This window comes from Dermacentor silvarum, chromosome 7, assembly GCF_013339745.2.
Source record: "Dermacentor silvarum isolate Dsil-2018 chromosome 7, BIME_Dsil_1.4, whole genome shotgun sequence".
Taxonomy (NCBI): domain Eukaryota; kingdom Metazoa; phylum Arthropoda; class Arachnida; order Ixodida; family Ixodidae; genus Dermacentor; species Dermacentor silvarum.
In genome coordinates, this window is record NC_051160.1 from 34,986,096 (window position 1) to 34,997,320 (window position 11,225).

Here is an 11,225-nt window from a genome sequence, read left to right on the forward strand (position 1 = left end):
GTGTGACCGGAAGTGAGCGCCGCCGCTAGGGGCAGCACTTGTTCAGGAGGCCTTGGAGAAGCGGCACAACAGTGGATAATTTACGACCTCCATCAGCATTTAAACATCCATACCCAAAGATATGCAATTTTTCGTTATTTAGACGCCAAATCTTGAGCAGGTAGAAGGTTTCATGCCACTTACAGTCAAAATACCGTCATTTCAAACCCGAGAGAGACGCGTCGTCTGCTCGAGCAGACGGCGCGCTGCGCTTACCGCTGCTCGCCGCGTCGGAGTCAATCGGAATGTCGGCAGAAATATAAAGGGACGTTCCTCCAACCAAGTAGAGTCCTTTTAAGCAGGCGAACGACATATATTCATCGAAATAAAGCACTTCTGCCGCACGTGCTCATAAAAGCGCCAGCAAAGCGTGCGAAAAAGTGGCTCCCAGAACAGGTGCTGCCCCTTGCGGCAGCGGCGTGCGTAGAGTCACACTAAGTGGCCGCGCCTCGCGCCGCCGTCGGATCACCTTCCTTTTTACACCGTGACTAAAACACTCCAAGATGACCATGGAAGAGGGAGAGTAAGTGACTCACTTAGAATAAAGAAAAACGAAAAAAAAACGTTAACCGTACAAGCTATCAACGTCAATTGAGCCCGGTGTTTCTATAACGGAATCTTCGTGTGCACAGTTTGTGGTGCAACATACAAGACTTGATGTGCCTTCTTTCTAGCGGTCACGTGTTACGTGCGCGATGTCTGAAAGCTAATGACTAAGTACGCGTGTCTAATGATGGTTTTGGTGACTCTTTCTTTGCAGTCTTTTTCCTCAAGGAGGCTCAAAGAGGTGCCGCCAATGGACCTGCCGCAAATGGAACTGGTGAAAAAAAAAACAAAAGAAAGATAGCCCGAGGACTCAAGGAAAGGCAGAAGTAACAGCTCCTTGAGTGCTACTTGGCGGATGTTGCTGCTTTGGGAAATGCGCAGCCTTGAATACTTAAGTCTTCGCTGATGGAAACACAGCTATCAAGTCGTTTGTTATGCACAACTTGTCGTCGTTCTGGCTCGCGTTAACTGTAACGCTGTTCCTCCCCCCCCCCCCCCCCCCCCCCCCCCAATACGCTCGGTGCGCAATCTCGACGGCTAAGTGGGGAGGCATCGTTGCAACGATCCGACAATCGATGATCCCAGTGCTTCCACGATGGTACGCTGTCTTCTTCTACTCGGAGGGGAAATGGGACTCAAGTGCTTTGATGTGTGCCGCTCCCTCGTCGTGTATCTCGCAGCTTTCTAGGTGTTTTCGCGAACGCTGTGGTGTTTTGACTTTCTTCTGCTAGTGGCGTCGTGAAGCCATATCCGAAAGCGGCTGGTACCTTAGCAGACAGCGCTCATGCTGATGAAGCTCCTGGAGACGGTGTTCATGCAGACGGCGCTCTTGCAGACGACGCTTTTGCAGACGACGCTCTTGCAGACGACGCTTTTGCAGGCGAAGCTGCTGTAGGTGAAGCTTCTGCAAACGAAATAGCTCATGGTGATCAAGATATGACGACACTGATGCAGGCGCCACGCCTGCAGATGACGCTCTAGCACACAATGCACCTGCTCCTATTGTCGTGTGTTCTGCCGCCACCTGTGGGAGCTACGCTTCGGCAGACGACAGGGGAGGAGACTGCGATTCGACCAGACGACACTTCGATATGAACTGCTGGACACGCCTGAGGTGTCGTTGTTTTCTGTGTGATGTTGTAGGTGCTGCCCGTCAATTCCTTCACGTGACGCAGTAGGTTACCGCTTAGGCAAGTGACTTTAAGGACATTGCGCTCTTGTTTTGAACATCGCTTCAGCGTGATACCCTGGTTCTGCGGCACTGTTCCCATGCCGTGTTCTCTTGTTGTCTCTGTCGTTTATTTCTGTTCAGTGCAGGCTGAGTATTTCAGGACAGAAGAGTAGTGATGGTTCAGCTGCTAACGACTGGAAGCTCAAGTACGAGGCAAGCAGCGCCAAAGGCTAGCTTCCTTTAATGATGTGCTGAGACATATTTTGTTATGCCTAGACAGAAAAAGAAAACAGGAAACTCTATCTTGCGTTTTAGCCGAAGATACTTCGAGCTTTCAAGTAAGTGGGGCGCTTATTGGGTCTTCTGTTATTTGTTTTTGGCAGGGCATGTTTTTGTTTATTTGGCATGTTATTTGTTTTGGAATTCAGCATGGCACATTGCATTATTAGATCAACGCTTACTCCATAAATTGGCAATGTACTGCGACTGCTATTTTGTCTTGGAGTTGTGAGGATTTCGCTGTAGTGCGGATCCCATCGGCTGGTCAAATCATGCAATGACCAAGAATGTGAATACAATAGTGTCTTTATTGGATGTTCTCAGAAAAATTTCCTCGATGTTCACTCGATCTTTGACCTCAGAAAATAGATGCATAGGTATGCAGTTTTGTTTTGGGATTCGCGATGGGCAACGAGAGCGAGTTAAATGGTATCTCGAGGCAAATGTGCATCGTTTATGGTACTTACAAAATGTAAACTGTCATCTTAGTAGTAAGATGTCGCGTCTTGTGGAAAAGTGCCATAACTTCATTTTGTTTCTAGTTAACCTAGTCCAGCTTATACCAAAGGCTCAAGGTCTTGTGCATGACGAATAAAGATTTCTTGTTTTGTCGTGCCTTGCTCATTCAGCCCTATAGAGCAAAGGTCACGCGCTGTTTTTATTTTGACTGATGATTCAGGCCGGAACAATATGTACGTATGCTTTAGGTCGGCTGAACCAATTGTTGCCTGAGAGATGTTTAGTTAGTTTTTGTTAGTTTGCGTTTCTACATTTTATTTTGCGTTGCTGCATTTAATAACTAGAGCTGAATTTGCTGTGCCAATTGCCCCTGCCTCGGGGACTTCCTCGCTGATTCTCACTAATGTTATTCCTCCTTACGGCTTCTCAAAAACGGCTCCTAGAATTACTTCGTTACAACCTTTCTTTTGGAGAACATCTTACCTAATTAGCAAACGTAAGCACAGAGATGTGATATACGATGTGCTTAATCAGTTGCCAAACGGAAACTATGCGATCTTTGAACCTGTCCATTTTTTTTTCACCTAAAGCTTATCACTGTCAGCCATCTTGTCAGCCTTCGCTCTCCCTTTAGTTTTGTGCTTTGTAGGTGGTAGTTGCTTGTACATGGGCTTCTTCAGATCTGTGCCTCAACGTTGTCAGTGTTCGAAATTTTGTCAAGGACAGCTTTGTCTGCAAAATGCCGCCAGAGGGCAGCTCGCATGCTGACGTATTGCGGTGTCTGTGTGCATCCTGTAACCGCTCCTGTCCCTTGTGTGCGCACTGAATGTTGTGTAAATGAGCCAGCCCTGTTCCAATGACTGCGTGTGGCTAAGTTCATTCCTCGATTATTGTCAAATTTCCCCACAGTGATGTTATACTTGCGGGTCGTTTTCTTTCATGCAGCATTCGGGCATAGATATTGCTTCTTTCGTCTGATGCATTTCAAAAGCCCCTGTCATCTGCGATGATGCGGAATGAAAAATTGTAAATTTTTGCTGGACTGGTACAGTGGCGCCACCTGTCAGTCTTAAGGCGAAACACCGGGGGCAATGCTGTGTTTCGCTGCATGTGGCGAAGATGCCACTTCGTCTTTTTTTATTCAAAATTCAAACTTTTTGTCTGCTCGCATCATCGCAGACGACTCTTACATCGGATTAATCTTGGAATACCAGACGAGCGCTGTACCGAAGCATTATTTCGAACAAAATGTACCATGAAATGCCGTCACTATGCGAAATTTGAGCAGAGCACGAAAGAACCAGCGATTTCGCCATGGGAGCTCCTTAAGCCTGGCACCGCCATTAGTGCAACATATTCTATATGTTGTATGCTGACGACATTGTTTGCCAATTGGACAAAACGACGAAGCATGCCATAAAGTTCTGAGAGATTGTGTCCTGCGTCAAGCCGGTGCTGTATAACAAGGAGCTTTAGGATACGTCCTCATGAAAGGAAATTCAATCGTCGGACACTCTGATATCTTTTGTTTTTCTAACCAGAAAATTTTCAAGTCCGCTGCGCGGTAGCTCATTTTGACTTCGTCTCCTTAAGGTTAAGAGCAAGGTTCAGCTCGTGCCCTTCTCACTCAAAGGCATGTGGAACACAAAATGAACTTTGCTGTAGGCGACCGCTGAGCCTATTTGAATTTTTAAATAATTTATTCATCGTGAATGCCAATAGGTAACTTGAAGGAACAAAATTTTTAGACTTATTACTCGTCATGTAATTCTGACAGCTATCACACCCAATCCGCGATCGTTTAAAAACAGTTTGCAGAATCTGTCTAACTAAACTACACTGTCAGTTCATGGTGGCGATGTAAACAGTGTACCGCATACTACCATATAGTATGGCACGCCAGTCATGGGACCCCATGACGGCTCGGCTCTCTGCTTTGGCGTCGAAAACGACTGATCCGCTCCTGAACTTACGTATCACTCTCGTAATTGGTGAGTGACATGCTGTCCTACCAGCCTCTGTATAATGTACAGTCTGTTACTGTGACCCTACGCTCTCCGTTGCTGTGTTTACTGTCCTTCGAGTGCATGATGTGTAAAAGAAAGTGTCGTAATTAAGCTAGCGCATTTGACAAAAAAAAAAAGATACGGCAGAGCATCTTCCGAAATTTGGCTGAAATTTCGGTCGACGTGGGCCTGTCGTCTTGTTGCGAAAACATTTTTTTTTCTTTTCTGTCGCCCCGACAGAACTTCACATGTTAAAGGAGGACGTCAGACTGAACGCTGAAATATGGCCATCAGAATGACAGAATGTCGTTGTTGTAACGATAGGACGGCAGATCTCGGCGAATAAGTTTTTGTCCCTGTAGTACAGCGTCATGAAGAAAGCTGTAGGTCCCCAAGTTCAACGATTTCGGTCGTTACGACAAAACAAATATCGTTTTTCGAATAGGAGTCAGTGTACGTGTATAATGGAACGAGGATTTGGTGACTCGCCATACGATCTGTGCAATACATGAGCACGAAAGTGATTCAGTGTTAAACATTACCAACGGCAGTTTCTGCTACAACTGTTTCTGATTATTGACAGTACGGGTTGCGAGACAAAATAGGACTTTTTGCTGACCAAGGTTTACAGCAGTGACGGAAATGCGGTAAATGCAATTACGCTCATTATTTAACAAAGTTTCGCTAATTATTTTCATTGTTAACTTTATGAAGAATGCCACAATTGAAGAATTGAGGTCAACCAGTAGCCATAGTATAATCATTTGCCAAATGCGCTGCGCTTCACCAGTAGGTTCTGAGAAATATGCGCTCAAAATATGTAGCCACTGCATCAATGGTCGAGTTTAGAAGTTGGCGTGCTGTGGAAAGATGCAGTACAAGAAACTGTTAACTAGAACAGCTATACGTTTGACGGTAGCTTATGAATGTATTACTAGAAAGTAGTGGTGCACCAAGTTTCTAGGAAAAAAAAGGTGCATTATGTACTGGGTGAGTTAAACTCTTCAGTTACGTGTCTCTTAAATTCAATAATGAAAAGTCATTTGCGAACGTTCGAAAACAAATTTACGATGGTCAGGCAAATTCTCAAGTCCACCGCTACTACAAAGATTAGTCAGCAAGAATGATAATTTTTATCTAGAATCTTCGACTTTCAATAGTCTAAAACAGTTGTTGCTGAAGCACGCGATATAAGCGGGGCAAATGTTGGAACAGCGATGTACAGCCAATGTATCCCAACGGTGTGGTTGCGTTGGTCTCGTTCCCAAAGCTTGTAGTGTGTCTCCAGTGTTATGCGGCGACCATTAAACGATGTAAGAGAAGTTAAGGTCGTCACGAATGGACTCTCAATGTTTCGTGTCGTTGGCCTGTACCCAGAGGTTGAATGGTCTAGGGAATGAAGTCATATCGCTGTTTGTACAGTACACTATAACTGCGTGTAACTAAATAAACAGAGTATTAAATCTTTGTCTTTCAAGCTCTCCGTCTTTCTTGATCGCTTTCTTCCTGCGTGGAAGATTGAGGAAGCCAAGGTTCAGCGACGCTTCTGCAATGCAAAGTCATATTCAGGTGAGTTCGACTGTTAGGTAATGAGAAGAATGGGTTTTGGCACGTAAAACCCCAGAAAGAAGAAGAAGGTGATGAGAAGGGCTAACTGTCGTTACGCGAAACACTTCACTCTTATGTTTATGGCAGAGTGGCTTGATCTAAGTCCAGCAGAATAATTTCGTTTACTTTATAATATATATATATATATATATATATATATATATATATAATTACCTTTAATACCAGCTGCACTTGAAGCAACTTCGTGTTTTTGGAAAAGTGTTATATTTTTCATGAGTCGTTTGCATTTCGTACTCGAAAGCGAAGCAATACAGCGACACATGTATTTCAAGCGCATTTCACACGCCATTGATTAAAGACTCTGCCGAAGGGGTCACTGAAGTCTACAGGTTCTTTTTCAGGGTCAAAAAAGCACGCAAAGCAAGTTGACGCGAGGTGAACGTGCAGCAATATATGCAGTCTCTAGGCATAAACTATCCATGCCATTATAAATAATTGTCAGCTAGCTGCCTCCGTCTCTTTAAAAAATATAATAAAGGTTGTCCTGTGTATATAGTGTAATGAAGCAGAGGCGCCCCTGTGTATGTGCCGACTGAAGAGGAAGACAAAGGACCGTGCCGTGATCGTCCGGGGAACCCCGTGCTACGAACAGTCCTTGCAATGCCTACCTGTACCTAGCGTTCTTGCAATGTTATCGACGACAATAGACCTCGTCGCATTTGGTGGAAGTTGCTGAGATCCTTCGCCTCGTCCGGGAGCTCCGCACTCGAACCCTGCCAACGCCAACACGATCGCCCTGCACTATGCCTGATCCAGCCACTTCGTTGCCTGCAACGTCGGCTGCCACTGTCGTCTGCGCTGGCGTCCCTCTTCATCGCGACCCACCCATTTTCAGTGGGACCGCCGAACACGACGTGGAAGACTGGCTTTCATCGTACGAACGTGTAAGTGGCCCATAACAAATGGGACGACCAGTCTAAGCTATCCCACGTGTATTTCTACCTCGCCGACGTAGCCAAACTGTGGTTCTTCAACCACGAATCAGACTTTTCAAGCTGGTCAGCATTTAAGACCCTTTTTTGCCGACGTGTTTGATCGCCCCGCTGTGCGTAAGCTACGCGCTGAACAGCGTCTGCGCCAGCGCGCACAGCAGCCTGGAGAGACATTCACCAGCTACATCGGGGATGTTCTCGATTTGTGCAAGCGGGTAAATCCCACCATGTCAGAGGTCAAGCATATCCTCAAGGGCATCGAGGACGGCGCATTCCTAGATGCTGCTGGCAAAAAGCCCAACGAGCGTACCTGTCCTTAGTAACCTATGCCAGAGCTATGACGAGCTGCGCCGCCAACGTTCCATCGCCCGCCAGAACAGTCAGCACGCCGATTCCGTCTCGAGCATCGCGGTTTCTACCGACCCTCAGCCCAACTCGACCCTATCGCAACAACGAGGTTTATTGTCGTCGATAACGTTGCAAGAACGCTAGGTGCAGGTAGGCACTGCAAGGGCTGTTCATAGCACGGGGTTCCCTCGCGAACACGGCACGGTCCTTCGTCTTCCTCTTCAGTCGGCACATACACAGGGGCGCATCTGCTTCATTACAATATATATAACTATGTCTGTGTATGGTGTTCAAATGTAAATTAAAAAAAATGTTGAAGTGAAAAAAACAAAAAACAAAAAAACACCGCATATCCACGGGGTGAATGATGATGAGTGGGCGAAGCTCCGGAGGGAATGATCGGTAAACCGTGAATCTTCCGTGTAATTCGCCCAGTCTCGCCGCACTAAATTGAACGATTGACTTCCACCAATGACACGCGCCATATGTGACGTCATTCCTATTTTATAACGGCGCCCTTCAATATAATTGCACCATCTCCCGCTTGAGGGGACGCTAGCACAAACGCGTTAGAAACGTGCAGTACTCTCTAGTAAGGGGGAGAGGCTACAGCGTCTTACGCAGCCGTTTACACATGCCGGAACGTGCACCGCGTTTGCCGACGCCATCACATGACTGCTGAGAGAGTATAACCCCGTATTCATAAACGCTCCTCGACTTGAACTTGACTTGCCACCGCCTTCAACGCGTTTCGAACGCGCGATCACCCCCCCCCCCCTCCCCCCCGCAGTCGGGGCCTATGCAGACGTTATGTAAGGCGTTGGAGAATCGTTCATTTTGTTATTTTCACACAATGAAAAGAGCAAGCACCATTTTTTTTCTTGTACATTTGAATCTTAGAACTCTGAAGACTTGTGAAAGAGGCTCATGTGGGCAATATAAATACTAATAAAAATACGAGTAAAACAGCTAGTTCCTGCTTTTTTCGGAAGACAGGGGAAGTCAGTGACTCTAGTTATTGCAACGGCGATATATATAGGACATACATTTAAGCGCCTGGAGAGTGTGGAGGCGAGTGGAACGCTTTAATACAATAATAACAAGATGAATTATTGTAAATTTATACAATACTAGCGACATTTCCGCTCAACGTGTGGTAAAATGGCCAAAATAGCGATATATGGAAGTGAGCTATAAAAGAGATTATGTAGCCACGATTACAGTCAACTAACAAGGTTCACGTCGTACTGCCAATGTGACAAAAGATTGCATCGTCAACTTTAATTGACGCCTGCATCATGCAAAGCATTCCTGATTTGCGGAGAACGTTTCCATGAATAATGGAACTGTCGTGTAGCGAACGGTTATGTAGAGATTTTGTGCTGGTAGTGTTTATATTTAGAACAAGTAAGACAATATGTGCAGTGGCAAGGTACTGACGCGTCTACTTGTTTATCTTTCCCGGGTGACCGCGTTTCACCGGCCAACAAATGTACGTTATCGCTCAGTGCAGGACGAGCCTGCCTGTATCGGAAGTTTCTCGAATGTTATCGATGGTTCTATCCGCTGTCTGTTGTCACCGAACCTCGTGTAATCTGATTATATGCGCGACGCGAATTGTGTAGTACTTTCTGGAAGACACGCGGGCACCAGCGGTTAGTCTGGAACGTTCGGTGACTCATGTAAAAATCCGACGCGCTTGACCCGCTGATCAGATTTCGACGATCGCCGACGGTGTTCGCCGCTATCGTTGTAGCTTGAGTGGAACTTGCATTTGTGGGCACAGGTTCGCCAAATAAAGAGTTAGTTTCGTAATTCACAGTTTTTGCTACTGTCTTCTTGACCGTCACTACCACGTGACAACTAAAACGTTCAAAGCAAACTAAAAACCAATGGCACATAACCACAGCAGGGCCGGGCAAAGTGTCATGATAGGGATGCAAGGTACTATGGTGATACGTATTTGAGATTCAGATACGTGACACTAGCGGAATAACTGTATTAGATCGATGCTCGCCATTTGTATCTAAAGATATATGCCTCGATACATTACACATTCCTCAATATAGCTCTAATGTAGGGCTTGCCAAAATGTTATAATTGGTGGCATGCAAATTTTGTAACTTTTGCCAACGGAACTCTTTCTTTCGTATTTTCTGTATTAATTGCAGGTAAAAAAGTTTCTGGTCGTTCTTACAAAAATGATGTATCGCAATTCCGATACAGTCGGACAGGGCTGGCAGCCTCATCTTGATTTTAAAGTTTATTTAAAGTATAATTTTAAAGTTCAACTCTAGTTTTCACTGTTAAAGATGTACGCGCCACTGATGATCTTCTTGCAAGAGCCTCATCTTGCTTCCAATTTTTACTGTCCAGACAAAGAATGAGCATATCACTAAACTAGTGATGTCAAATTGAAAATGGCAAGCCGACCATGGTTAGCTCTGCTCAACTCTTGCTAATGAGTTCAGAAAATAGGCTCGTGAAACGGTGCAGGAGACCTCGTCGATCACTCGCGTTAGGCAACCTCGCTCGCCTTATTCAAGTGCTCCTCTGTGTGCTCATGAGAACGTATGGAGACTCACTAGCTAGTTTGTTGAGTGGTGTCGCAACGTGGAGATAACTTTACGATGACTATTAATACATACCATGTGGAAGTAGCGCAGCAACTACTGAACATGTTTTTGGTAGCCACATGTTGAAACAATGTCGAAGGGTACACTGAATGACTAAGACAGAGTGCTGACTCTCAACTAAAACTTGTGTAAAAAAAAAAAAAAAAAAAAGAGAAACACACTCATATATCCATAGCCCTTCGTTCACGCCACCTGGCTGTCGCTCGCAAAATGACAAGCCAAAGGCAATATAAACTGAAACAATAAATCCGTGTCTATTGCAAGGTGAAGCATGCGTTCAGATTATCGCATGTCGTCAAGATTTCAATTTGGCAAGGATACTCACTGAAATCCTGCAATGTTTGGTTCGAATGTGCAAGCATGTATCCAGATGTAAATGAGGACATAGTTGTCCTGTGCAAGACTTCGGGTTAAAAATGAATGAACCAGCGTTGCAGAATAGTAAAAGGTGTAAAAGGTGGCTGTACTCGCATATAGCATAAAACTGTGACAAGAAAACCATGGGTATGGGTAATACGCAGAGGCTAGAGCGAAAGTGGTTTCCCCGTTCCTCTATAGAGCCTCTCCCGCTGCTCACTAAATCGTGATGGCAGACACATTATCCTAAACGATGGTATCCAGATCACTCAAGACGGTGAAGTCCTGACCGAATTCACTGCAGCTGCTTGCCGCTGGAATAATCCGGCAACAAGTGCCTTCTTATATTGCGTGACTTCAAGGAGCGTATCGGCGTGCAGTGATATCAGGCGTGAACAGTGCTATAGAATATGATAGATAACATATCTGCGACAGCTGCAAATAGATGATCGGAGCTAGAGCGAAAAAGGCAATAAAACTTCGTTCTTGTTCTTACGCTTTCTTTTGCGCCTTCGAATCCCATTGCCGAACGTCTCTGCCGGTAATTAGGATTGGCGCTTCGTTCGTAAAGTGTACAGTACTGAAATCGGCAGCGACATTCACTACTGTTTCATCTAATACGTTTTCACACTCTGGAAAAAAGAATAAAGCTATTACTTGGAGCAGCGATGCATCTGGGAACATGCTGTGATTTGCGACCGCATTTCTCGAAGCTAGTCCTGCGCGGAAAATGTCTGGCATACAGGCATGCTCGAGGGCCGGCGGATTTCAACCCAACATTGGCATGTCCCTTAAATTCAATGATTCAAGAGTTCGAAAAAAA

General features: G+C 45.4%; 1 protein-coding gene across 2 annotated transcripts in view; it reads left to right on the top strand.

Moving 5' to 3' along the window:
• LOC119457907 (beta-1,4-glucuronyltransferase 1) overlaps nucleotides 1-5,983 on the top strand; it is a 414,428-nt gene extending 408,445 nt beyond the window's left edge. For both annotated transcript variants that reach the window (XM_049670519.1, XM_037719672.2), the window contains exons 8-9: nucleotides 800-2,150; nucleotides 2,185-5,983. The gene's annotated coding sequence lies outside the window, so the exon portion shown is untranslated. The remainder of the gene's footprint in view (nucleotides 1-799; nucleotides 2,151-2,184) is intronic.
• Nucleotides 5,984-11,225: the final 5,242 nt, after the last annotated feature.